This window comes from Anas acuta, chromosome 4 (assembly GCF_963932015.1).
Source record: "Anas acuta chromosome 4, bAnaAcu1.1, whole genome shotgun sequence".
Taxonomy (NCBI): domain Eukaryota; kingdom Metazoa; phylum Chordata; class Aves; order Anseriformes; family Anatidae; genus Anas; species Anas acuta.
In genome coordinates this window covers 9,269,217-9,296,679 of record NC_088982.1, presented here as the reverse complement: position 1 = coordinate 9,296,679, position 27,463 = coordinate 9,269,217, and the positions used below count along the sequence as shown (strand labels likewise).

Genomic DNA, 27,463 nt, shown 5'->3' with positions numbered 1-27,463 from the left:
AAATGTTAAGTTTAGGAGACAAAAGTAATTGATACATTAAGACAAAAATTTTGTGAGATGGTTGAATAAGTGCACCATGACATCATGGTACAAATGTGGCACTATAAAATAAATACAAGTGAGCCAGTGCATGGCTTCAGAACCAGCTGAAAGGTTTCAAGATGTCCTCAGTGGGTTCATCACCAAATGGTGTATTCCTAGCAGGGTTTTATTCTGGACTAACATTCCTGAGTATTTCCATGACTGATATGGAAACAAAGAGAAAATAGCCATGGGTAAAATTTGCAGATGACCCAAAGATGGAGTCCTAAATAAAGATGAACCCAAGAGATTTATCTTAGCTGTGTGGAGTACTGACATGCACACAGCGTGGAACAGACTGTCTAGGAAAGCAAGATGTCCTGTTGATACTAGGTTAAGCCTGGTTGCTGTTCTGGTAAGCATGCCTCAGGCAAATACAAGACATGCTTCACTCCTCATAGCACCAATTATCCCGTACACAAACACAACTTATTGCTAACCCACCTTTCTGAATGAGCCTTGATATTTACATGAACATTTGCACAGAATTACAGCTCTGATTGGAAACTCAGAGCAACTCCCCTAGAACTTGTTTTCTTATCTGCCATCTGATATTTGTTATGCCCTGTGCGGCACCTGAAGCCCCGAGCAATTTCTCTGAGAGTACACTTGGCTAAATCTCATTTCATTATCACCTCTTGGGCAATTTGCTACGAATTCCTAGAGGTTTCTCTGAGCCAGGATGAGCCTTGACACCAGCACGTCCTTCATACCACCATATCTGACTCTGACACTTGTCTACAAGTCAGAGTCGTACGGTATCCTCACTTCTGGTGAGGACATGGCATCTTTGGCAAATAAACAGCCAAAAGGACACATCCCATATTTCCTTCAAAAGCATTATTTCTGCCCGGAAGGCAGATGGATATCTCCACCTCTACTCCTTTAGCCTTTGGGTTCACCAACACTCACTATGGTTTTTCACAGAGAATTCAGCACAGTTGGGTGTAAGAAGTTATTTTCCCTGGACTGTTCTATGCATTTTCACCCCAGTGCTGTTCCTAAACTGTATTTTACATTTTTAAAGGACAGCTAGAAGCCAAAGGAAGAATTATTCATGACTAGATATCCTTGTTCAACCCATACATAGCTGATTGTAGCTTTGATGAACAGCTCTTCATTTTCTTCCCTCTGTGTTTTATATCCATGTGAAGATAACCCACTTGGAAGTATCTTTCTTTTAGCCTACCTTTTAGTCTGCTTTGTACCCTGCCCTGTTTATCTCCTCATGGGAATGTTTGTCAACACGGACAGCTATACCGGAAATAATGCATAGAACACTCTTATGCTGGTGTTGCAAAATCTAAGATATCTCACAGGAGCATTAAGAAATTTTCACATAATAAACCATTTAAAAAAAACATGTCACCCAGATTATCTAAGGTAGGAAGTGCAAACTCTACCAGTAAGTACTATGGGGAAAGCTGTGCCTTTTTCTCTTATAGATCCTATATGAAAGGTCTCCAGCACATTTAAAGTTATGAATTAACAATGGCATATGCAAGCAGTACGGTTCTCACAAGGCCATTTGCTTTGCAGCATTAAGGATATATTTACACAGCATGATGCTTTACTGGGTAGAAATATCAGAGCTGGCTCTGGACGGACTGGCTCAGGAAGCAGAAGCAGAGTGGCTGCTTAAGTATTGCTTTCCATCTTGGCTAATTAGTCCAGCTAATAGGCTAAATAAGCTGGCACAGAGCTCCACAACTCTCCTCACGCTACTTTATTACTTCAGCTTTCTCATGAGAGCTAGCGCTGATGTTGCTGCTCGATCTGTTGTGCCCTAAGGGCGCACATTCACCACTGAAGAAGGTGCTGTGTGTGTGCAGGGCAGCACAGGGGCTCAGGCTCCTGCTCCCAGAGGATGGCACACTGCACACTCAGTGCCACACCATGCCTTGTGCAGGGAATCCCATGGGCAGAAACTGCAGTCATACACGCAGTCAACCCTGTATCCCTTCATAGAATCACAGAATGGTTTGGGTTGGAAGGGACCTTCCTGAGTTAAAGGACCATCCTGTTCCAACACCCTGCCATGGACAGGGAAGCCACCCACAAGATCAGATTGCCCAAGGCCTCATCCAACCTGACCTGGAGCACCTCGAGGGCTGGGACATCCACAGCCTCCCTGGGCCACAGAAGGGTTGAGCCCTTCTCATGAGCAGCTGTGCAACAGGGGCTGTCATCCCAGGCACAGAGAAAGATTTGAATGTTGGTTTCCCAGTGTCTCTGCAAACACCAGCACCACCAGTACTGAAAAAGAAGATATTGGACAGAAAGCTTGTAGATGTCTGGTTTCCAAGCAGGCCACTGCATTGATATCCTCCGTGGAAGAAGTTGTGTCCCAGTAATCCTGAGTGTGGTGCCAGGACGTGTGTCTATCAGCTAATGTGAGCATTTCCTGCACTCCCAGACTTGTGAACTTGTTCCTTGCCTCCTGCTGACCATGAAAGGGGAAAAGGTTCTCCCTGCAGTCTGGCATTTGGAGATCCTCTGTGTCAGACTGACCTTAGCAAATCCCTCCTGAGATTTCCAAACCCACAGTATTGCACAGAGCGTCCCTCAAAGCTGGGGATCTGCTTCACGGGGACACCTGGGGCTCAGGTGGGGTTCCTCCTCACGTTGCCACATGCCAGAGAGCTTCCTCACTGCCATTAGCCACGGGGAGATGCTGCTTCTGCTGGCTGCCCCAGCACCAACTCTCAGACTGTCCCGTGCAGTTCCTGCAGCGTTCTCCTACCCTCAGGGTGTTGCAGAGCAGCAGAAGGGAAGCTGTGAACTTGCTGGGGGTGTTCCAGTGGTAAGGATTGCCACATCTTTAAAAAGAAACTTAACATGAGCTACTTGAAACCAGCCCCATCTTTGGAGGGAGATAAAGAAATGGGAAGTAAAAATACACACTGCAAGCCAGACAAAAAAAAAGAAGTTCATAAAATATTTGTGAAGAAATTAAAGAATTATGCTTAATTAACACTAAAGATCTCTTCCAGTATTCATTCAGTTCACTGTGGATATCCCTTGACCTGTTGCTCAGGAGCTATGCTGCCCTTGACATTTCACATCAGAGGCTACCTCAGAGGCAAAAGATGGCATCTGTCGGAGTCGCTCTCCTCCCCAGGCTCTTACAGGAGTTCCCTTCACACACAATTTGTTTCTGCAAAACTTCTTCACTTCTAACCCATTTTGCAAGATATTTTGGTATGCCTTCTACATGCCTGTGAGCAGCATCACCCCAAGGTGACTCGGGGACAGAGGTGCCAACTCCTGCCAGCAGCTGTGACTTCGCAGGACGCTGGGCTGGTGGCAGGGCGAGCAGGGACAGCAGGGGAAGCAGCGCTGACACCACTTCTTCCAACAGAGCAGCTGAAGGCTTCCCTCTCCTGTCCCTGCCACTACTTCTGTGAGTAATTCTGCACCTGTACTTGCCTAAGGTGAACAAGCTATCTGTGTCCAATGAAACCTATATTTTATAACTAGGTGTAATTTGAGAAACTTAGTACAAATGTGTATATGGAATTAAAGTGCGTGCTATCTACTCCCTTTTTAAATGAAGCCAGACTGGACGATAATCTGTCATTCTGCAACGTTAAGGTTTAGAGAAAACCCATCCTCAAAATCTATCTCTGAGGGATTTTGTAAGAAGCCTCTGCAGGCGGCGGCTCTGATTTCACCCACAAGATAAGCATGCAGATAAAGCACAACGAGATTCTTCTGTCATGAAAAAATGGTTCAGCCCTTGAGGCGTTTGAAAGCTTCCCACATTTTGAAAACTTCACACACCAAGATGCATTTTACTACCACCCTCATGTTTGAGATATGCAGTTGTATACCCGTGTTTTCTAAGCCTGGAGATAACACAGCTGCTTTGCTGACAAAAGTGCTTGTGCCCTGCATGAAAGCAGCTTTCTTGACAGAAACCAAGATCTGTTTCTACCCCTACCTTTCACACCCTCTGTAGCTGAAGCGAGCTCCCACCGCAGAGCTGCGCCCTGCCCTGCGTGTGTTGCCCAGTGCCACCTCCAACCTCCAAGCAGATGCAGCCACCTCAAAGCCCGCAGCACCTGTAACACCCAAACCAAGCCCATCTTGAAATCGAAAGACAGAAAATCTGAGTAAAAACATGACGGGAAAAAAAAAAAAGCGTGGGGAGAGAATCATTCAGAACTAAACGCTGGTGACGAGGCATGACTAACCCAGCGTAACGTGAAACGTCACAGCACTTACAGGATGTAGGAGCCGCATACCGACCTCACGGCTCAGTGTCCAAAGAAACCAGATACAGAGAACAGCAACATTTGCTGAAATGACCACAGCTATGGCCAGGAGATACTGGAAATGTACTCAGCCCACTGCCGAGCTGTGTAAAGGAACCCGACAGTGGACTAGTTGGGAAATGCTTTCAACAGAGTTGGGTGAAAAAAAAAAAAGGTGAAGGAGTCTCAGGAAAAACTGATCTTTGTTAGAGCTGCTTAGGGCTAGTACTTGAGTAGATTTAGAGACTGAATTACCGTCTTCTGCCAACAAATGATCTCTACAGGTTGTGCTTCAGGAAGGCAAGCTGGGCAGTATTGCAGTATGAGCTCAGGCTTGATGTCCAGAGGGTCAATCCAATGCCTTTCAGAAGGCACTGCTATCACTGGGAACAAAAATGCAAGAGAAAAGAAGTCACCTAAAAGTATGAGAGGAGAACCTAGCTAAAGACATAACTCATAAAATTACTTAGAGCACCCGAGACCAAGGTGAGTGGAGTTATTCACACATCCACCATGACAACCTTGGTAGGAGTTCAGCCTTCAGTCTTTGGAGAGCTGAAACACTATTTTGTTTCAAAGGTAAACCATCAAAACTCAAGCTGTAGGGTTTGTCTCATGAAGGAGGTAGAAACACCAAATAAACCAAATTTCAGAGCAGTTCTGGAGGGTCAGCAAACTCTAAATTATTCTTCCTTTATTAATTCAAGTTAATTTTAACCCTCCTTCCTTCAGTCCTATCTTTTGCTAGACAGGAATGCTTATAACTAGAGACTCAGACCAGCACTCTTTAGTCCTACTTCTGCTTCAGTTCCAGCTGAGACCAGTCACAATCCCTAATTATTTGGTGGCCTTGAACTGCTTCCCAGAAAGATTATATCTCTTAAAATGGGGAGGTGTCCCTGCAACCTACCTTTAGCTCAGACCCCAGACATTTTGTTCACCTTGTTCTTGGAGTTGAAGGAAAGACACCATGGTTCTCTGCCATTCCCACCTGCACCTACTAGGTGTGTGTCCTGTAGAGGCAGGAACGTGTGTTGTGTGCAGGGTGAGACATCTGGGGAGAGAAAGACTGAGAATGGAGGAAGATGCTGTGACACGGCAGCTTTGCCAGACCCGAGGTGCTTGCCAGCCCCAGCCCGAATGGGTCCTGCTGGCAATGAACCCATTTGCCTTTGCTGAGAGGTTATCCTCAACAGGATTCAACAGAAACATAAAATTAGTGGATCGATGTACAAAAGACATGTACTTTTGAGAGGAGTTACACACATGGAAACCATGGTGCAGTAAGGACAGAGGAGGTCATGGAGAACTGCCTACTGCAGTGAAGCTCCTGGGGGAGCTCTCCAGGTAGGGCAGAAGTGTCCCCACGGGGAATGAACGCAGGGTAAAGAGCAGACTGTAATTTCACTCCTTAGTTTACCTTACCTTGTACTGATTTTCTTTCAAAACTAGTCCTTCTTCTTGCATAAAAACACATGCCATGTTAGACCACGTTGTTAAACAAGTCAAAAGAAGTACTGGGTTCTTCTATGGAATCCTGGATTAAGGAACCAAAAACCTCTGAAAAATAAAAAACGTACGGTTACAGTATATATGCTTTACTAATATGTTCCATTCAATTGTTATTATGAAAAAGGAAATGATCAACACCTCAGACACTTTTCACTTGTTTCCTATATTGTTCTTCATTCTCAAAAGTAACTCAATCAAACAATCTTTACACCCACACATCCACATTAAAAAAAAAAAGGCAAAAAAAAAAAAAAAAAAAGCACAAGCCCAGATTTGACCTGCTGGTCTCACTTTTATTATTTGTAGTAACACTTTTTTATTTTTGGACTGTGGCTTATAAATGAGACTAAAAATAGCAGCCACCCCCAGATCACCGTTTGCGTAGGGGGAATGTTTTGTACACAAAACTATCCGCCTTCCTCTCATCTCAGTCACTCCTCCTACACCTCTCCTCTGAGACAATTTTCTGTGAAGCTCAGTGAGGCATACAAAGCAGGAGCCCGGTTCTTGGTTAGTTGTGTTCACAAGAGGAAGTTCAGTCAAGCATGGCAGCTTTTGACTCCTCGTTTCGCGTTGCAAATAACAGGACGGTACTTTACCAGTTAGGTCCAACCCTGGAAATAGGCATGCAACCGAACTACTTACTCATTTCAGTAATACAGACTAAATCAAAGGGTTACACATCGATATATGAGAATGCCCTGGCTGGATCAGATGAATTTTCCAAGGTCTCTAGCAGCGCTCAGTGTTAAAGACTTGAGGAAGGTGCAACAAACCACCAAACGGAAAATTAAAAAATAACCTCCCCGTAATCAAGATTTCCATTGCTAGATGTTCTCAGCATTTTGGCTCCCCTACAGCACTGGCCTCAGTGCGATCTCGAGGCAGGTACCAGCACATGCACTTCAGAGCACATCATCGCGACGATTTGGCGAGTCACCTGGCTGTGGTATTTGGCCATGCACAACACGCCCATGACTAAGCATTTCCACTGCCTGATTTATAACTCTTGCATTCTTTACAGGTTGGTGAAACTACAAAGAGCACTCCAGCTGAAACCATTCTCGTAACTGTGGCACTGTATTTTCCCTCTATATTTTATACACCCCAGAACTTAGGTAATTTTTCTGGCTGGTGCTCCCTACCAAGGCAGCATTTTCACAGTCAACCCAAGGTTACATGTAGGGGCGATTAGTAAGCAATGACAACAACTGCAGGGACGAATGGGGTAAAGAAATAGGTTACATTATTTCTTCCCCTGTGAAAACCTGAATGTTTCTTTGACCACTGTGTGGGCCATTCATCTTGATTAGCTTGGTTACTAAAGATCCCAATCGATCAATTTGAGTTGTGCTGAGCACAGTATCACTGAGGGAGACACCAGCAGGACCTCATGTACTTCATCACCTCCCTGCACACCTGAAATGTATGGGTGCTCTGCTGAGCCCTGCATCCGTGGGGACGTGTCTCCTGTTGGCAAGAGGCACCAGCTGAGCACCTCACAAGGCTTCTGCTTGAACGAAGAATCCCATGTCAGCTTTCTGACCCACCAGAGTTCAGGTAAGAACCTATTTCTGAAAGAACTCATGGCTTCTAGTCAGCTACCACCCACTAGTAGTAGGAAAGAAGGTTTTTTTTTCCGGTCTCTTTGGTTATATGTGAGATATGATTCAAAGGAAGATCACAGCAGAATAGCAAGGACCAAACTCTGGAGGGGACAAAAATAAGAAAAGGAAACCTCCTGCTGTGTATTCTTGGTGATGGCAAAGCCTTGCACAGCCCTGTGTCCTCGTACTCCCTGATGTGCAAAAAGAGCTCAGTTCCTCAGGAACAGCAACGTAGAAATACAAATACATTGATTTATCTAGCTGAGCCTTGAAGCTGTGTTGTAACTGCTTCAGATTGTAACTGCTCCAAATGAATAATGAATATCCAACAAATAAATAATATCTTCCATAAGTAGGTAGCTCTGTATTGTGTTTCTTAGTTGAAGACCCTGATTTCAGTTCAGCCACATATCTAGATAAGGAGTTGCTCTGGCAAGAACCACAGTTAAGATAAGACTAAGGCTTCGGGTTGACAAAGGGGTGTGATGTAGGGTTAAGGGTAGATGCAGAGGCTTTGCTAAGGTAATGCCTCTCTCTTGTGCTAGGGTGACATCCCAATTTAATTTTAGGTCTTCATCTTATGGAGTTATTTTTAGCATCAAAATTTCTAAGATTTTTGTTGGGAAAAAACTTCGGCCCTGGGGGGCTGACAAATAAAGGTCCATACTGGAGTGAGAAGGAATCTTCTCTAAATTTAGGGCTGGCACCAAGAGAAGCATGAACCCAACACCAGTGCTAATCCTTCCTTAATTTCAGCAGAGTGAGCCCTTCCAGCTTCATCAAAACCAAAGAGCCCACAACCATGACCAACTCTTGCAATACTTGTCAGATCCAGAAGTACATAACGCTTGCCTGTGCCCCCTTCCACCACCTAAACCTTAAATCCAGCTCTCTTCAAGCAGGCCCTGCCACCCCAGCCACGACAACAACCTGGGGCACATCATTAACTTAGATCTGGGGCTGGCATGGCTCATTGGATGCCAATAGGCTGAAGGCTCTTCCAGAATTAGGCAACAAGCCCAGAAGTCATAAGCATATATGTTCCTGGCCACAAACATTAAAGGCCTCTACATGGTATTCAATATATACTCATACGAATAAACTTCATGGCGAGACAACCTGGGAATAAAATCTTTTTTTTTTTTTTCTTTTTCATAATTATGGTATTACTCTTTAAATGACTTAGAAAAATAAAAAGGTTATGAATTCAAGGACTCAAGAGCTGGGTAACTTTAATGAAAACTAATTCATTAAGTTCATTAAGTGCATGTATGCACTGCAATTCAGCCCTTGGTCGCATGACAACAGTATTTTCATTTCTGTTATTGAACATGTAGGGTGGATATATTATTGCAAATGCACTGCAATTCAGCCCTTGGTCGCATGACAACAGTATTTTCATTTCTGTTATTGAACATGTAGGGTGGATATTTCTGCCTGGTATAAGAAGAGCTATACAAGGTCTGGGTAATTAATAATGGTATAATTAGTAGGCACCTACCTAATAGATGCTGAAGAAATTGTAAAACATTTAGTGAATGAGGAAATAATTTCAGAAAGAGAAACAAAAGCATCCCAATTAAAGAAAATAGAGATTTTGAACACACAGAACCCTGTGTTAACTTACATTGAAAAAGTTTCAAGTCATTAATCCACAAAATGATGGTCATGAGATACCTAAGAGCTGCAGATTAATGTTCTAACTATAGGTTGAATAGAATACTACCTGAATTTACAAAAGCGTTGCAAAGATGATTCATTTCAATTGGTGAATTCAGATTAATTCAGGTATCACAGCTACAGAAGCAAAGAAAGGCATCGTTCTGCAGCTGGGGAAGGACTAAGTTAATAGTAACAAAATACACACTCAACTTAGGGGGGAAAACAGCACGTGAACATAGAATTAAAAAAAATGCCTAGGTGCCCTCAAGTGGATAGTTTGATATCTTCCCAAAAAATGTAAGAAAATAAATAAACAAATAACTTCATAAATAAATAAACAAACCAAACAACCAACAAACCAGCAGCACCACCAAAAAAAAAAAAGCAGACAAGAATGTTCCAGAAAATGTCTGACAATTAAGACTTTTTTTTTGTTAGCAATCAGTCATTTCAGTTCAAAATTAAAAAAGAAAAAATCAAAATTCAAAATAAAGCATTGAGACTATCAATGTGCTTAAAATAAGAGAGGCTTCTTTTCCTGTGCTTAATCTGGACCTGAACAGGGACCTGCCAGAAATAAACTAGTGCACATTTTGGCACCACAGCAACCTTAGCACCTTTGCTGATGAAATACTTCAGTACCCAGCATTTGTGAGCTGCGTTTGACTCTCGTAGCCTGCTGTTCCCAGTCAATAAACTCATGAAATCACAAGCACTTTTGGTCCTGATCCTTTCTGAAGTAATTTTCTTTGCCGAAAGATCAAACAGGCTCTGTAGCCATTCACAGGAACGTGCTTCATCGGTAATGCCTATGAGGACAAGACCAGAAGTTACTGTGTCTGATTTAAATGGGATTTAACTTCTTGGCTTCCTTGTAAGAGCAATAATACCTTCATTGTGCCTCCCCTGGAAAGTGGTTGTTATAGGGAGTAATTAATGTGTGCCATATAATCCTTCTAATACTGAGAAAATTGCTTAATAAAAGTGAATTCCTGAGGGGTTTATGACCATGACTTGCTCACTTGGGACTTTCATTAAATAATAACAAAAAGCCACAGAGAACAGGAGATATTAAGCCGGGCTTCAAAGGACAGTGTTTGCAAATCACGGCACTGAGCATGGGTGGCTATTCTGAAAAATGTAGGGAGCCACAGCTTTCCAGCAGCAGTTGGAGCAGCAAGAACACTACTAGGAACTTTTGGTTCCTGTGTATGAAGTAATATGAACTAATAGTGCCATAAATATTAAATATCAGTGAGAAAAAAACAATTTTACATTCTCGGTTACTGTGATGAAATACCTTCTAGACACAGACAGCTGTTTCATCTTTCTGATTTACTTTAAGGATGAGAATAGCATACAGTCTGTGGAAAGTTCCTACTCCTCTGTAAATCTCACACAGGCAGCTCCATAGCCTCAAACCTAAAATACTCCTTCAATTCTGACATGTTAGAGTATTCTCAAGCAAAAAGCAACAGAAATTTAGCACAGGGGAAATTTGTTAAATTTCATTCTTCTCTGAATTAAGCAGAGCTGATTTAGTCCCCATTTATGAAGTCAGATATTATTATTCTAGATACCGTACAAAAAGAATGGTTCCTGTGTCAGTTTCACACGTAAGTGTGACAAGAAACACGGCAGAAGGATAAAGAGAGGAAATGCAAGAAAATCATTAGGCAGTTGGTGCAAAAGCTTATCCTGCCAGTGTCCTGGCTTTGGTCTGTTCCTTGGGGGAGGCAGCACAGCAGAGGAATGTTAATGACGGCCGGCAGGAAGATGCTGATGTATCTTGGCAAGCAATCACAAGATGCACAGAGTAAACTAGACTAAAGCCACTGAATAATGTAATGAGAAGGCAAAGGAGGCACATCACAGGTCAGCTGAAAGCAAATCCATACGTACATTTGCAGTGTTGCTATTACACCTCGGTTTAAGTAAGGCCAACACCAGCTAGAGTATTAGGGAAAAGTGAGCCCAAAGGTAGTGTGCTGTAACTTTACTAGCTGTATTTTAGGTTTGCAACCTGTTTATCCCATGAAGTGAAACACAGCATTTCCTGGGGATTCAGAAAAGGCTAGAAATGCACTTCTGCAGTCATATCAGGAGACTGGGAGAGGAGAGAAGGCTTTTATAGACCATTCTGTCCTAGGGAAGTAGTGCCATGTAACATCAAAGAACTGCTTTCTATGCTATTTCCCTATCCTGCTTTTAAACTAAATGTTAGAGAAGATTGCTGCACATTAGTTACGTTTCTCAGGACTAATAAGAGACTAATTATGCAAACGCACAGCATTACCCGCGTGATTACAGCTAAACTCTAAGCAAAGCCTGCTTTATTAACCAGCGTGACTCAGAACAATTCCAGCATTCCTTGTGCTGTCAGAGCACTTTTGAAAGCCCAGCCGCCACGTGCCCTGTGCCCTGTCCAGCATCTGATAACTCCTCAGACCTGAGGTGCCTGCGCCACCACGTCCATGGGAATTAATTCTCACAACAGTCTGCTTATAGGAGCAGAGAGGTGCAAAGGGGCATGAAGTTAGCAGCACTCCATGAACTTGTTACCCTTCTGGCTCGGGAATTTCCTGGGCTCACACCTGTGATGGCATTTACTTTCAGTGCCTTATATAAGAGGAGATGACGCACCAGCCAGCTGATTGACTCACAGCCACAATGACTCAATAAAAGGTCAGCCTGATCCCATGTACAGGCAACGTTAAGGCTTCATCCCACCAATAAAGAACTCAACAACAAAAGTCCCATGGACTTCAAAGTGGCAAGGAGGGAGCTTTTACTCTGGGATGTTTAACAACATGGCAGGAGATAGACAAACAACTGCCCTGCTACCAAAAGGCAGTGCTGCTCTGCTCATGAATATCCTGGGCTGTGCTCAGTGTGGTTTTACTGCAGGCTGATGACATTTTGGCCACTGAGCAACAACAGTATGTCCAGAGGGCTCTGGGATTCTGCAGGAGGAGATATAAAGAGCCAAAGCAATTCAAAAAAATAAAATTAATAAACATTCTTATCTACTGACTTTATTCCATACATTAAATTAAAGGAAATAGAGGGTTTAGAAACAAGATTGTGTACTGTTAAGGGGTTTGTTTTTGTTGCTGGTTTTGTTTTTTAATTGTTTTTCAGCTGCACTTACCTCCTCCTGCTGCTTGTGTAACATATTTCACCAACTTACGTGCAGGTGACACTTCCATCCCTCTGGCCCAAGTGACATCGCCACCATGAGGAGACATCTGCGCTGCTCACGTCCAGCTGCTGGGAGGGACATCATGCATTAAACCACAACTGAGATAAAAGGAAGCACTGCGGCCTGTGGGAAGGGGGGCTGCACTCCCAGCCCCACAAACCGGACATTTGGGGCCCTTTCCAGACCCCAGGCATTCCCCCAAGGAAGCAAAGCCGAGCCGCCCCTGCCTACAGAGGAGCGGGGCTGTCCCCGGGGCAGCGGCTCCCCCTGCTGCTGGCACAGGGCATGGCTCCGGGCCCCTCTGCAATGCCTCCCGTCCTTTCCTTCTTCCGATTTAGGGAATAAAAATAGCATCATTTATTATATAATTTATATAATTACCCCAAGCCCTGCGCCACTCCGCCCAGCGCCTGGAGCTGGGGCCCGACGGGTGCCCTGCTCAGCCCAGCTCTGCTTGCAGGGTGCTCCCCAAAAAGGGGGACCACAGTGCTCAGAGAAACTACCACCTAGCAGAGAACGAATTAAAACCTTATTGGTGTTTGTTGAACCAATAAATTGTAAATTGATCACGGGTTAACAACTGTAGACTGATGAGTGATAATTAGCTTAGGTTAAGGACCCGAGGGAACGGCATGGAGCTGGGACAGGGGAGGGTCAGGCTGGGGATTAGGGAAAGGTTCTGCACCCAGAGGGTGGTTGGGCACTGGGACAGGCTCTCCAGGGACGTGGGCACAGCACCAAGCTGCTGGAATTCAAAAAGCAAGAGGACAATGCTGTCAGACACGTGGTTGAATTTTTGGGTGGCCCTGTGTGGAGCCAGGGGCTGGGCTCAATGATCCTTGTGGGTCCCTTCCAACTCAGGATACTCTGTGCTTCAATGAAATAATGAGATTAAATCCCCTCAGCTGGGTGTGCCTCCGCTCTGGTAAAAGCTTTCTGACACAGGGAACCCATTTTCTTCTCCCAGAGTCTGCAAGAAGAGATCAAGTCTTGCTTTACCCAGCCAGCTCCTGTACTCCCAAGCCACCTTTCCTTCCAGTTTTTCTTCATCATTATCACTTTCAAAGAATGCAAATGCTTTGCTCCTTTTTGAAGAGGTGTGCGTGACAATCCCCGCTGGGATCAGGGGTGTACATGTGTATGAGTATCTGAGAGGGATGAGATAAGGAAAAAAAGTGTGCCTGAGAACAAGGGATGTTCTGTTTTTGAGGAAATCAATCTTTGATTTGTGGAATTGAACAGCTACCAAATCTGTGCTATCTTCCCTCTGCACTCCAGGTGTTGTCCTCTTCTGTCTGATTCTCACTGCAGCCTCAGTGACGTTGGCCTTAGCTCCCGGTCTCTTCCTCCAGCCCCTGGCAGAGCAATGAATCAGTTTGGTTTTCAGTTCCTTCCAATAAATACCCACACTGTGAAATTCAGCGAATAGCTTCTATACACAAGCTCTGGCAGGAAAACTGAAGATGTGTTCTGACTTCTATCACTTCATTTATGTTTAAAAAAAAAAAAAAAAAAGGAGACGAAACAGGATCGGGACCTCTTGCCTGGGAAATCGGTAGCAGTTACCATAATAAAGGAATTCCTAGGAAAAAATAACGTTAGAAGGAAGGAAGTTGCACAACTGTCAGTGGTGAAAGCAGCAGTTCTTATAACACAGCAACAGGCCTCGTAAGGGGGTGTCGAGAGGCAGGAGACCTTTTCTCCATTAACACCAGTGACAGGACCTGCGGGAACGGGGTTAAGCTGAGGCAGGGGAAATTTAGGCTTGACATCAGGAGAGGGTTCTTCACAGAGAGGGTGGTTGCACACTGGAACAGGCTCCCCAGGGAAGTGGTCACTGCACCGAGCCCGTCTGAATTTAAGAAGAGATTGGACTGTGCACTTAGTCACATGGTCTGAACTTTTGGGTAGACCTGTGCGGTGTCAAGAGTTGGACTTGATGATCCTTAAGGGTCCCTTCCAACTCAGGATATTCTATGATTCTATGATCTCATCAAGATGTATCTGAAAGCCTTGTTAGTACAGCCCCTGGTAAGCAGTCAAGCCCTGTGGGCTGCAGACAGATGAACTGTGTAATTACTAGGAAAGCTGTCACAGTGGTGTGGGTTTTTTGGTGGTTTTTGTTTTTTGTTTTGTTTGCTTAAAGTGCTCAAAAGTCCTTAAAAAGGCTTACCAGCCCTGCAAATGAAGGCAATTATTATTTTCTCTACTTGACATACCAGAAAAATGAGATATGGAAAACTTAACTGACATATGCAAAACGTTCCACGTTTTAATTAAGAGATCAGAGCTCCTACCTTCGGGTAGCTGCTCATCAAGCTGCTGCACGGCTTTATGTTCTTATGTTATGTAAATTGGATTATTTTAAAGGAAGTTTGAAATGAGGCTCGACTCCTGAATTATCCTCCTGGTTTTGTCACTGGTCTATTTAACAAAATGCAAAGGGGATATGTAAATCAAGCCACACCTGTTTCACACATGATAGACTTTACCTGATTAAAGGAGACTGTGAAGCTTTCTGAGTTCCTGTGATGAAAAATACCAGGAACTATCACTGCTATTATATATATATTTACATTTATCCAGAAGCATGAACGTCAAGAATTGGGAAGTTTACTCAGGAGTGACTAAAGCAGAAGGAAATGGGCAAGGGACTTTACAGAGTTTCTTGGTCTGTTGAGATATGGTAAGTCTGAAAGTCGCGTTTCTGATTTTGCCTGAAAGCAGCCTACTCCGTGCATCTACTGCACTGCAAGATTTGATGCAATAACACAGAACACACTGTTCTAGGAGCTGCCAGAGTTTGGGTTATTGCATAGAGTGGGAAAGATTATTCCCATTCACACTGCTCTAAATTCACATGATGTTGTGGATTTTCTGTTCCTTTGTTCAAAAAACATGTAGTATTAACATGGGCTACTGTAATACACGACTTTCTTCTACATGACAAAGATAAACAGCTGCCCTTTTGTAATTTGTTCTCTCATCTGTATTAGAAGAACAAGATGAATTTTGAACCAACATATTCAGGGCAGCTGTGAGATAAACCGTCAGATGGTTATAATTCTGAATGCATGATCCAAAGGTCAACAGCCTCCTGACAGATGGAAATTTTCTACTAGCCACCCCCATACCCCTTTTTTCTGACTTACCATGTAATTAATTAGGCTGATGCAGTCTATTAGGACCTGTACATGTGATTTTTGATGCAGTGAAAGACAGCACATACTTTTCATGGCCTACAGCTCCAGCACATTGGTGCATGGAGGGCTCACGTGTCCTGTGACCTGAGCCCACCTACAGAAGCTCCAGGCTCCTCACACATCCTGCAAATGCAGGTGGGATTTGTGAAAGAAAAAGCCTCCTTCAGGCAGCCCTAGGAAAAGTCATGCATCACCAGAGATGAGGCAGTGCTTGCTGTGACTTGTATGACCAGGATAAGCACAGCATAATCTTTTTTTTTTTTTTTTTTGGAAAGCCAACGTGCAGAGCCCCATCAGCAATGCTGCTATGAGTCCCAGGATTTTACAGCATTAGCAAATGCTTACTGTGGAAGTAAGCGTTGGCTAACACTGGCCTCGTGTACGTCTGTGAACTTTTGAACTTTTTGCACCAGTCAATGACCAAGGCAAGAGTAAAGAGCCACTGTGTCCTAAGAGCTGAACACCGTAATTGCAAGGATTGCAGTGACGACACTTACATCCAGAGCTGGAGTGGGAAGCTCTGAACTGATGGTTATGACTCACGAGGAACTGATTTTTTTCTTGCTATGAGCTAGCTTAATGACAACATAAAAGCAAATATTCTGGAGATTAGGAGAGTCAACAAAAAGATCCATGCTCTCAAATGGGAGCCTTTGGCTGTGACATGCAAATCAAGGAGGAATTCAAAGCTCTGCAGACAAGTGGCTTTTCACAGAATACAACATAAAACATATATATGTATATATCGTTTGCCATGCTTCCTGCAATGTAGATAACGTATAGTGAAAACATAAGAACTGGGGGCCTTTCAGTACCAGTGGGCAGATGGAGATTTTCTACCAAAAAGTGCCTCTAAACATAGCTGCATTTCCCCTTGTTCGAGGTCAAAAGACATGATCAGCTTTTCAAGTGGCACATGCACTGCTGGGACAGAAACTCCTGGTGTTGCAGGCCCTACAGCCACCAAAAAAATAGGCTCTGCACCATTTTAGCAGGTCACCTGCATAGTATTGTAGTAGATCATCATTCTCAGAAACAGTAATACAGGCTTATGAGTAACCAAGTATTTTATCCTGAGGGCTCCACTGCTGAGAAGTGAGGTCTTTGCCCATGCAAGAGCAGGGCCTGTGCTCCTCCCTTGGAGAGAATATGTGACACAGATGTATGGGGAGTGCAAATCTCAGAGGGTACATGCAGCTTCAAGTCAGAAACTAGGCATGTTGCAGGAAAATGTAATGAAAATTACACTATTCCATGATCACACAAAATAAAACCTGAAAAAGTAATAATAAATAAATATATAAAATCATCTCGCTGCAGAGAAGCTCAACTCAGCTGCGGGCTGAGCAGTGCTCACACTGGAGAGCGTTCTCCAGACTCCACATCCCACATTTTTGGTACAAGACAGGCTGAAGTACGGGCATAAGCTGCACATACGCTGTGGTTAGAGCTAGTTTCCATCTCGGGTGATTGCATGCACGTGTAGCCACACTGTGAATCTGCACACACTGTTGTTCAAGAGTGAATATGGTGTACTGATATAAACGCCTTTGTGGTAGTTAGCACAGTGCAAACAGAACAATGATTTAAACCTTGTCAGTGATTAAAACCCTTATCAGTGCTGTGATGTAAGTTAGGGCTTGTGATTCATCCTGACTCACGTACTCTGAATCAGTATCAGCCCCGAAGCTGATGCAGGTATGGCGATACAAAAGTACCTAAACCGGTGGTAAAGGTGCTAAAACTTATTGCAGAAATTCCGATTAACGCTGTATCAGCAAAACGCGTTTTGTGGTCTCATGTTGTGTGTATGGCTGTTATGGTGCTCTGGTAAAGCTGTAATTGTGAAACACTCCTAGGGGAGGGCTGGGGTTCATGGGGATTTCAAACACAGCTGCTGTCAGCTATCAGCTCCTCTGCACCAGCCATCACAAAGACAGGTACATCACATTTTAAGAGAGCTTTAGGAACCCATGTGCAGCAGTGAAGCCATTAATTTGTTATTATTATTTGTTATTATTTCAGCAAGGATATTCTAAATATTTACCCATTCACGCAGAGGCTGTAATCTAAGCAAAACAAGAGACACCCATCCCTTCTAATCAGCCAGTAAATTAACGACACTCGTGGAAAAGCTTATTACAAAAGCTTTTGGGGCATAAACAGTAAAGCAGCTCAGCAAGTGAGCAGTGTGTTTGCCCAGGGCTTTTTGCTTTCCCATGGCTTTTCCCCTGTAGCAGCAGGGCCTCCTGTCCTTGCTCGGCCTGTCACTAGAGGGCAATGAAGGCTTCAGGAGGCTCATGCTAGAAGCCTGGCTTGTTGAGAAACCCCCCTTTTTTTTTTTTCTCATTCAGTGCGAGTTAGCCGGAACAGTGAAGTGAATACGGGCATCGCCTCTAAATCCCTGTGTTGTGAAATGGCCTCAGTCAGACACTTGCTGCAGAAAGCTGTGGGAACGCTGCTGCTCCCTCCCTCCCTCCTTCCTGCCTGTGCTCTTTGTGTATATATATCTAAAACTGTGTTTGGTGCTGCTTTCAGCCCCAGGTGCATGTCCTCAGCCCTCCCCAGCACCTCTCGTGCTGCTCGGGCAGTGTGTGGGCATGGCAGCTGGGCCCCGCCTGTGGTTTGTGCGATTTGGAGAGGCAAAGCCCATCCCTCTGGTGGAGAGAGGCCTTTGCTGCTCCTGCCCGCTCAGCAGATCCCCACAGATGAGAGAAAGGCCGGGGCCATTCGTTTGTAGCTTTCTGTGCAGGAGGGGAGGGGGAGAATGGTGTGGGGAGCTCACCAGGCAGCATCTGGCTCTGGTGTCCTGTGGCCTCCAGCGTCCCATGGCTCCATTTGAGGCAAGCGGCCTCCCTGCCCAGGCCCCAGAAATGGCATTTCTTTCTTCTTTCCATTTCTTTTTTCATATTGCAGGCAGGTCTCAGTAGAGTGTGGCCCCCTAGCAAAGAGAAGGAAGGAAAGAATTATTGTCTATTTATCAAATAGAATAATCTTTTTAACAAGATTAGAAGCATGGGAAATACTGGTTTTACCATTTTTTTTCTGTGTGGATTTTCACATTTTCTGTTTTTCCAAATGCTATACTCATTACTTTTCCCTCCAAAAAAACACACTGTACAGTAAGAATTGTAAAAGAATGGGATCTGAGTACTTAAATGGGGCTTATGAAAAGACGGAGAGTGACTTTTTGCTCAATCAGACAATGACAGGACAAGGGGGAATGGGTTTAAACTACAATAGGGGAGATTTAGGTTAGAAGGAAATTCTTCACTCAGAGGGTGGTGAGGCCCTGGCACAAGCTGCCCAGAGAAGCTGTGGATGCCCCAGCCCTGGAGGTGCCCAAGGCCAGGCTGGATGGGGCTTTGGGCAGCCTGGGCTGGTGGGAGGTGTCCCTGCCCATGGCAGGGGTGGGCACAGGATGATCTTTAAGGTCCCTTCCAACCTGAGCCATTCTGTGATTCTATAACTCCTGCGTTATGTTTATGTATATTTACACATACACCATCAGGCACATATTCACACGATGACTTCAGAGTGCTTCTGGCTCACAAGCATGGCATTTTTTCCCCAGTAACCTTCTCCACAAGGCTGTGAAAAGAATGGACCAACATATGGTTATTCTACAGCCCTCTGCAGATATTAATTTAACAGACAGGCAGTTGAAGCGAAATAAATAAATAAATATCTAGAAAATGTTTTCTGTAAAAGTACATTTAATGCTGAATAGTGGTGGCTTAGCTTTATCCAATTTAAAATCCTCCTAGGCTTTTATTTGGCCTTTACTGAGGGTTAACTGAAATATAATTTCATAAGAATAAAAATATCAGCACAAATGTGAAGGCCTTATAATCTTGCAAAAAACTTTACTTACAGAAAATATTGACATTATGATTCCGAGTAGCACAAAATGATTTTGAATGGGCCACTATTAAACAAATTAAAGCCTGTCTGTATTATCATGATTCATGTTCTGGAGATTTATTTGACAGGCAAGATCCCAGCTGAACCATAAAAAGGAAAATTCTTGAAAACAATTTTTTTCCCAGCAAAGATAATGATTAGATCAGTTCTTACCATTACTTATTACCGTTTTACTCTAGGGCAAAGTCTTGAAGAGGGGTCACACATCTAATTTCCATTGTGCTCCAAGACCTTACAAGGTAAGAGTCTGCTGATAAAATAGACAAAATGGTAAAGAATTGAAGGAACGGAAGGTGGTGGTAAACTAGAGGGCTGTTTTGATGTCAGATCAGTAAACTCTGAAGTCCAAACTACTTAGGCTATGAAGAAAGACACACGAGGCAAATACACTGAAAATCTGGAGTATATGACTAAGAGCATAGGTGTTACAGTAGCCTGAGGGATCATAAAATACTAATTAACGTAAGGTAATCTTTTTGAAGTGGGCTGATGAATCTACACTGAAATTTCTGCAAACACTTAAAATTATTTTTTAAATTTGTATTTTTTTGTTATTAATTTAAAAAGTTTTAATTTTAGAATTAATTTAAATAGTAAAGTGGATTAAATCTCACCATGTTCCAAAACAATCTTAAACCAAATGCTGGTGCTCCAAGCACCTAATTTTTTCTGACAATTGAATCAGACTTGCCCGTTGCAGAGCTCTGGAGAAACAGGCACACAGTAATTACATGAACTAGAAGGTTACAGCTAATACACCACAGAAAATTGTTTAGACAGTGATACCACACACTTTCACCCCAATCATATGATAGTTTTACCAAATGAAACAGTTTCAAATCGGTGCAATCACAAGAAGGAATTATACAGATGTCCTCTTATGACACACTCGCAGTGCATGCTGTGTTACATTTACGTAAACGTAACACGAAACTACTCAAACTACTCGCACAGATCACAAAAAGTCCTTCCCAGGACAACCCAGCGCAAGGGAAAGCACCCATCTGATGGTGGAAAATGACAGCAGAGCTATGAGAAGTCACAGCGCAGAGCGGGGCCTTGCACAACGTTATGAAGATTAATAAACCCAAATTTTAGGCTGTCTGAATCGACTACTGCCTTCCACAGCTAGTCAAAGGTGCTTTTAAGGCATTAATCACAGCAATGGAAGAGCTGCAATGGTTTCATGAAGATCAATCGTGGACGCTTTGTGGATTTAGATCAAAAGCGTGCATTTGCATCAAATGCAAACTTCAGAGGTGGGGGTGCTCCGACTGAGTGACTTCTCTAATCAGGCAGGAATTCAGATCTGGCAAAGATCAGTGCTCTGTGCTGGGTGTCAAAGGCAGCTCCCAGAAGACCCACTGCAGTGAGAGAAGATCTGATCTGCTCAGAGTTTTATGCTTTGGGTCGCCACCTTACATTTTATCAGTTTATTTTTAAAGCAATTTCTGCGTTTCATTTACTGAGTTAACCTAATGAGGTGGTAAATGCACATGAGGATATCACACAGCGCACTGATTACGTAAAGGTGGTACTAATTGCTTTTGAGCAGAAAATGCAAAACAGCTGTCTGCTTGCTGGGCGTGCTGTTCTTGCCAGAAAGAACCAGAAAACGAAATCCAGTGCATCCAGATGCCAACAACCTGGAAAAATACCAGAACTTCTCTGTGGATCAGGAAAGAAACGTTTAATACAACATATCTGTGTTTCCAACACCAAAGAACAGAAAAATGCTGTGAAAAGGAAGGGAAATTGAGCAGTCAGAATTTCCACTGGTTCCTTCTGCTACCAGCCATTTCCTTTCTCCTTCCTAGGAGTCCCAGCTACTTACTCTCACCCAAGACAGTAGCCACAAGGAAAGCAAAGAAACTGATAAAAGATGTAATGTAGCTTTTCGTTGTCAATATATTATTGTAAAGGATGTTTTGTGAAAAATCTCACTTTCACACAAGAAGATGATTGTCAGTTTGCCACACCACTTCACTGCGTGATGTTCTTCTGATTTCAGTTTCCTGAAATTGATGACAGCTTTTTTTTTTTTTATTATTTTTTTTCTAACAGCATCATTTCTAACTTCCCCCATAAACTCAGTCTGACCTCTCAGCCATCGGATGGAGACTCTTTTCATTCTTTTAAAATAAATCAGTATAAAATTTTAATATACATCAACAGGTTTGGTACTATTGTAACAAAGCAGAAGGGAAGTGGCAGACGGCTAAAAATGAAAGAGTTCAGGACAGAAACAGAAACTTGAGCAATTGTGGGAAAGGACATCACATTGAGGCTGTGAGTATAAACTCTGATGAATGATAAATTTACTTTCAATGGCTTTCCAGCAGTAAGTTTAAGTTAACCAGTTCTGAAGTAGAGGTTAGAGTTATTTGAAATGACATGAGAGAAAAAAAAATCTGTGAGAGGAAGAACTGAATCTCTGGTGCACAGTTTGCCTCCTTCTCTAGAACAAAAGTGGAGGTTTTTCCTACCCTGGCTACAGTAAATAGCATTACTAAAAACACAGTAGCCTTTACTGGTAATAAAGAAGGAAACCGAGAGGCAGCATGTAGAATGTAAAATATACTATGGGAAAATGGTGAGGGGCGAAACTTGTGAAGGAGCACATTCTCCTGTTGATGTGAAAGCGTTCATTGGCATTTGCGTTTTTGATTCACCTTTATCTTCTTTCTAGAGAAAAACACACGGAAATAGTATGGAAAAATAAGTGATACTATCAGAACTTGCTTATGAAACAGAACTACTTATCTTTACAACTAACAGGTATTATAAAGGATTCACTTTGTCTCTTATTTATCACATTCTTTTTGAAAAAAAAAATCAGCACCCCAAAATTTTATACCTAGATTACATTTCTCTATTTTGGCTCCTTTATGTCTTAATATACCTGATTTTTTCACCTTATGTTACTAATTGTCCCTTAATTTCTCTTCATGCAAGGTTTACTAACACTAAAAGCTAAAAGGGGAATGTGAATGAGCCACATAACATACTACTTTTTTATTATTATTACACATAAATCAATAATTTGGACAAATATCAATAATTAAGCAGTGATAAATGAAATCAGTTTCAACTTCCTGGTAATTGGACCAGTTAAGATGTCTGTTCTGCTTTATTCAACATTTCATAAAGGGCTCTACCGAACACATTTATTAATTAGGCTACAGGGACTCTTCTTTTCTATATTGCGTAAGAAAATTCTTCAGAAAATCTGGCCTCTACATATATGAGGCAAGTCAATTTATTAGCCTGGGGTGACAAGCTTGGTAAATTCACTGTATGCACTTCCTTTTAGCTTACTGAAAACCAAACATGTCACAGTCCCCTATTTAGATCACAAAAAAGTACAAAAGTGAGACAGAGAAAAGGAACAATCAGTAATGGGGAAATGTTTACAAAACTTACTGTAAAATATGATTTGGTCCTCTTTGTATTACAGCATTCATACATCTGTATTGAACGCTGAAATAACTTTTTTGTTTTGAGTAGGGTGACGGCTCAATAAAAGTCTATACTTTTCCAGAACTTGCTTGTTTTGTTTCTTGAAGCCCAATAAGAATTTTTCTCACCAAGAACTACTATGGAAATGCTCCTGTAAATAATAAAATCCTGTTGGCTGAAAGTAAATAAAAACCACAGGCTTTCGTTCTTGTGACTAATCTAGCTCGAAGATTTTTCACAGGTCATTTTCCTGCTGATAACTAAAGTAATCTTCCTATCCTTTCTGGTTTTATGGAGAAAAATAACCAGAAAGTGATCTTGAAACTGATTATAATGTGACCATTTCATCTTGGCACTCGGTGAGTTGGAACCTTGATCTATTACGGATGAGTAACACACAGGAACGGCCTCTGATCCCTGACCTGTTAGTGAACTATCCAAATATTACTGGAGCAAAAATCGCTGAGAAAAATATTAGTAGGATGACTTCGGTTTCAGTTTCTCTTCAGTGTAGTGACTCAGGGGATGTGTGAAGTAAATGGGTGTAAGGAATTAGGAATGAGATCTATAAAGTTTCGGTACGGGATTGTTTCAAACAAGGCTAGATTATTTCTGCCATACCGAAATACATTGTTTTAGGTAGTGTTCTGACACACAGGGAAGAAACCTGATAGCCCTGAACACACAGAATGATCCACTTTATCATCTAGATTTCTGTAATATATTCTATCAGTCTTGCACTATATATGCAAAGGCTTCACAGTGAGGCATACGCCATGCATAAGTGTGAACTGATAATATAAAACCAGCCCCTACAATTACACTATGATTTCCATATAATATTTTAAAATACGATGTAAACAAAGTTTTGACTCTGAAATGTTCATATCAAGTGGTTATTTCTTTTAAAAACTTTGTGATTATTTTTTATGGGAAAAATCTATCTTTACATGGAAATGACACGCTAAGGCAATGGGATCTTCCATATGTTGCAAGGATGCCAGTGGGCATGCTAGTGCCCATTAAAGCCACTTCAGATGAGCACATCAGAAGGAATACAGCCAGCTCATTCTCACAGAGATCCCAAGTTATAAAAATGAAGGATCGGCATCACTCTAGCAAACAGCAGCGGAATCAGAGATGTCGGAACTTCCATGCCCTATAAAAAATAAGGGATCCCCCAAAAAGGATTAAGAAAACCCAGAATGCTGAAAACAAACTGTAAATGATCTCCGTAGTTTTTTTCACCTTGCTTTCTGTTTGCTGTTGGCGATGGGAAAGAATCGCTAGATGTTCCATCTTCACCACAGGGCAGTATTCTTCTGCAATCATCAGCTGCATCTGAGTAAGCAGAGCTATTTTTAAATCGCCAGCCACCTAGCTCAGTAGAGCAGTCACACAAGTGCAGAGTCATTCACAGCGCGGGGAATCACTTCTCTTGGTTTGCAGCGTCATACCAACGGGAAAGGCACACAAAGAGTATCCTACAAATTTTCAAGAGCCTATGACTCAGTATCTGCTTCAGACTGATCGCCCTTACCCACACCAAATCTTCTCTGAAATTTTCCTGCAATTGCCCTAATGGTTATGTCCAGTCTCAGGACAATGTCTTTCAGTGGTGAGAAAATTTCAGGAAGTCATGAGCACAGCTGTGACTGCCACTTTCCTGGCTGACACATCAAGGACTGAACAGGGGGGATCCAGAGCAAGAAACGTGACATATTCTCAAGCTCTGAAACCCACGAGCTCAGACTGCCCTCTTACAACTTCTACTTTTTTGTGGATTGGCACACAGACTCACTGCGTACTCACAGTACTCGCTGTGTGCTGCTACACAAATTCAACAGAAAACAAAGTTCAGAACACTGCAAACCAAACAGAATCAAACGCCCCATCCTACAAGTATATCATACTTCCTTTTCCCAGTAAGCATCCAAGGAGCAATGCACCTGATTCACTGAACAGACTCTGAGCAGCCTGGCCACTGCACGTGGATCGCTTTGATATAAGACACTCAACCAAACAGTAACACGACTCGCAGATTAAGATGAAAATTCAGTGAATCCAAATAGACATGCGCTTTAGAGAGCTGGCATAATTTCTGGAAGGATACACAGATGGCAGGGTGTCAGGGTGTGTACTCTGACCTCCTGACATAAATTTATTGATGTTTAGCACCACCTGTTAGAATTTATATTGAAATGCTTGAGGAGTGACAGTGTTGAATGTTGCCAATACTCTACTGACACTGTGCTCTATTAGGGGAAACTCCAATGCTATAAGGAAGCTCCTTATAAAAAGCTGGGGAATTTATTTCATCATGAAGTTGGATTACTCCTGCAACCTCATCGACCAATTGTCCAAACTGCATCTGCGTTAGCGTGCTCCTGGGTGTGTTTTGGAGATAAAATAAGGAAATTTTTAGAGCGCAGCTGAAGGAACAATTTGCTCAATGCCCAGACAGCACGCACGGGACTGTGCTGTTTTTTCTCTTCCAGTAGCCTTGCTAGCAGCCTTCTGTGAAGGAGTGTGCCAAATGTAGGAGTTATATGTCCAAACCTGTACACCAGGGAGCAACACGAGCAGGTGGCTGCACAAAGAGGATGAGCAGGAAACCGAGGGTGACAGCAAAGCAGGCAGGGGCAGTGTCCTCAACCACCAATCCCGCAGTCCCACGGGACCCAGGTAACAGGATCAGAGCAGCTGCTCCTCCTGGAGCTCCAACAGCAGGTAACATGGGCTGTAGGGACTGAAACTGAAAAAGTTAAGAGCTCCTTGCACAAACACTAGGGATGCTAACCACAGACTGACTGTGTGTATGTACACTTTTAAAATTATGTCAGATTTGTTCAATCCAGCCAACGCCTGCAGCCAAGGCTGCCTGCCTGGTCTGGGCAGCAGGGCAATCTGCCTGCTGGTCTTTCACAGAGGCAAGATACGTGGAGAGGGCCAGCTCTCAGCCCCTTTTGTTACAGGCCCTGTCACTACATGCCTCTGCAGTGTTGAGGGGTGGTTTTCTCTGCTTCAGCAAAGGAGGGAAATTATGGAGAAGCAGCCTTTCTGAATGGTAGGTGCCACACTGGAGTCAGGATGGCTTCTGCTTATTAACTGCCTGCATCGTGCTTTGGTGCACCACCAGCCAAGGGTACGTACTTGTGACTTGTGTGAAACACAAGAGCCACAGGTATTTCCCACTTTGCTTCCACACCACTTGCTACATGCACACCTCTTCCCATCTCATCTTCTGCAAGAATCGAAGAGCAGCATAAAATTTCCAAAACAGCGGTGCACATGCTGGGAAAACAAATCACATCTTCTACTGAGATTTGAAATCAGAAACCGTCAGTGGCAGACATCTGTTCCAATTACTCAGCATCACCCTCCTGCACTAACAGTAACAATACACAGCGGCCACCCCCCGTCACGCTGAGCATGGGACACTTCCTGAAAGGCTTCACTTCCCCATCCCACCGCATCTCACGACCTATTTGGTTAAACAAGCCAGCCCACAGACGAGTAGGGGCTGAGCACAGTCACAGCATGGCTGATGCTCTCAGAGCTGGGCAGAACCATGGACACCATTTGTTTCCACACCCAGGGACAGCTCTGCACCCAAGAATTGGAGCAGAGCGACTTGGAGAGGAGGGCAGGGTCCTCTTCACCTAGCTGCCCACATGGGTCCTGAGGATCCCAGGTTTCTGCAAGAGGTGCAGACCAAACCAGCACCAGCAGCTGAGAGGAACTCTTGTGGTGGTCAGCAATCACACACCGGTGAGGATCAGCTCCTGACAGCCCCGTGACAGAGCAGCTCCGTGCTGACACAGCAGCATGGGATTCACAGGCTGCATGGCAAGCAGGGACAGCACTTCACTGCCATACAAAAATGGGAATAAACACATAGGGGCAACCTAGGGAAAACGGCACTTTGAATGTCTCGTGCTGTGCTGGAAAAGCTACAGAAAAGCTGCTGACATGACAGGTATCCTGGTGCACCTGTGGAAAAAATGTTCTGCAGGTTTGTGGAGATTTGCTGGTAAATCTTTACCACAGTCTGCTTCCATTCAGCTATACAGCAAGAAATGTACTTCTCATGTACCCTGAGAAGTCTGCTGAGATTGGAGACATTATTGCCACAGATGGAAAAAGGAGAGGCTGAACATTTTCTTTCAAGTATAATCTTCTAGTACAGATTGGAATTAATACAAAGGGAACCTGGGAAAGCAACAAATTTTGTTTGCCATTCTAAACACCATTTTTTTTTCTACTACCAGTAGTCATACAGGAGTTCTGATCCTATTATTATCTGACATGCCATCTATGAAATTGCCTGTCTTTGCACTCTTTTCCAAACACTTTTCACTGTTTTGTTGCTCAAGCATTCATGCTTCTTCAGCTCATAGTCTTTTGATACTATATGCAATGTAGAACAAATCTCTTGCTCCCACAGTTTCAGCTTTCCTCATTCTAGAGTGGAGAAAAAAAATCCTTTCCTGCTGTTAAATGAAACTTGCAAGAGCCATGCAAATACTGCAAAATATTGGCATCCTTCCCAAGCTC

General features: G+C 43.2%; 2 long non-coding RNA genes across 2 annotated transcripts; one reads left to right on the top strand and one right to left on the bottom strand.

Moving 5' to 3' along the window:
* LOC137855540 (uncharacterized) lies at positions 1 to 21,199 on the bottom strand. The gene is made up of 11 exons (XR_011095796.1): positions 20,813 to 21,199; positions 20,062 to 20,151; positions 19,601 to 19,694; positions 19,027 to 19,114; positions 18,309 to 18,464; positions 12,270 to 12,388; positions 5,763 to 5,897; positions 5,279 to 5,391; positions 4,593 to 4,720; positions 1,977 to 2,900; positions 1 to 1,932 (listed from the first exon to the last, which is right to left on the bottom strand). It is a non-coding gene; the product is annotated as an uncharacterized lncRNA (long non-coding RNA).
* On the top strand, positions 14,563 to 16,432 carry LOC137855541 (uncharacterized). Its single transcript, XR_011095797.1, has 2 exons — positions 14,563 to 15,006; positions 15,799 to 16,432. It is a non-coding gene; the product is annotated as an uncharacterized lncRNA (long non-coding RNA).
* Positions 21,200 to 27,463: the final 6,264 nt, after the last annotated feature.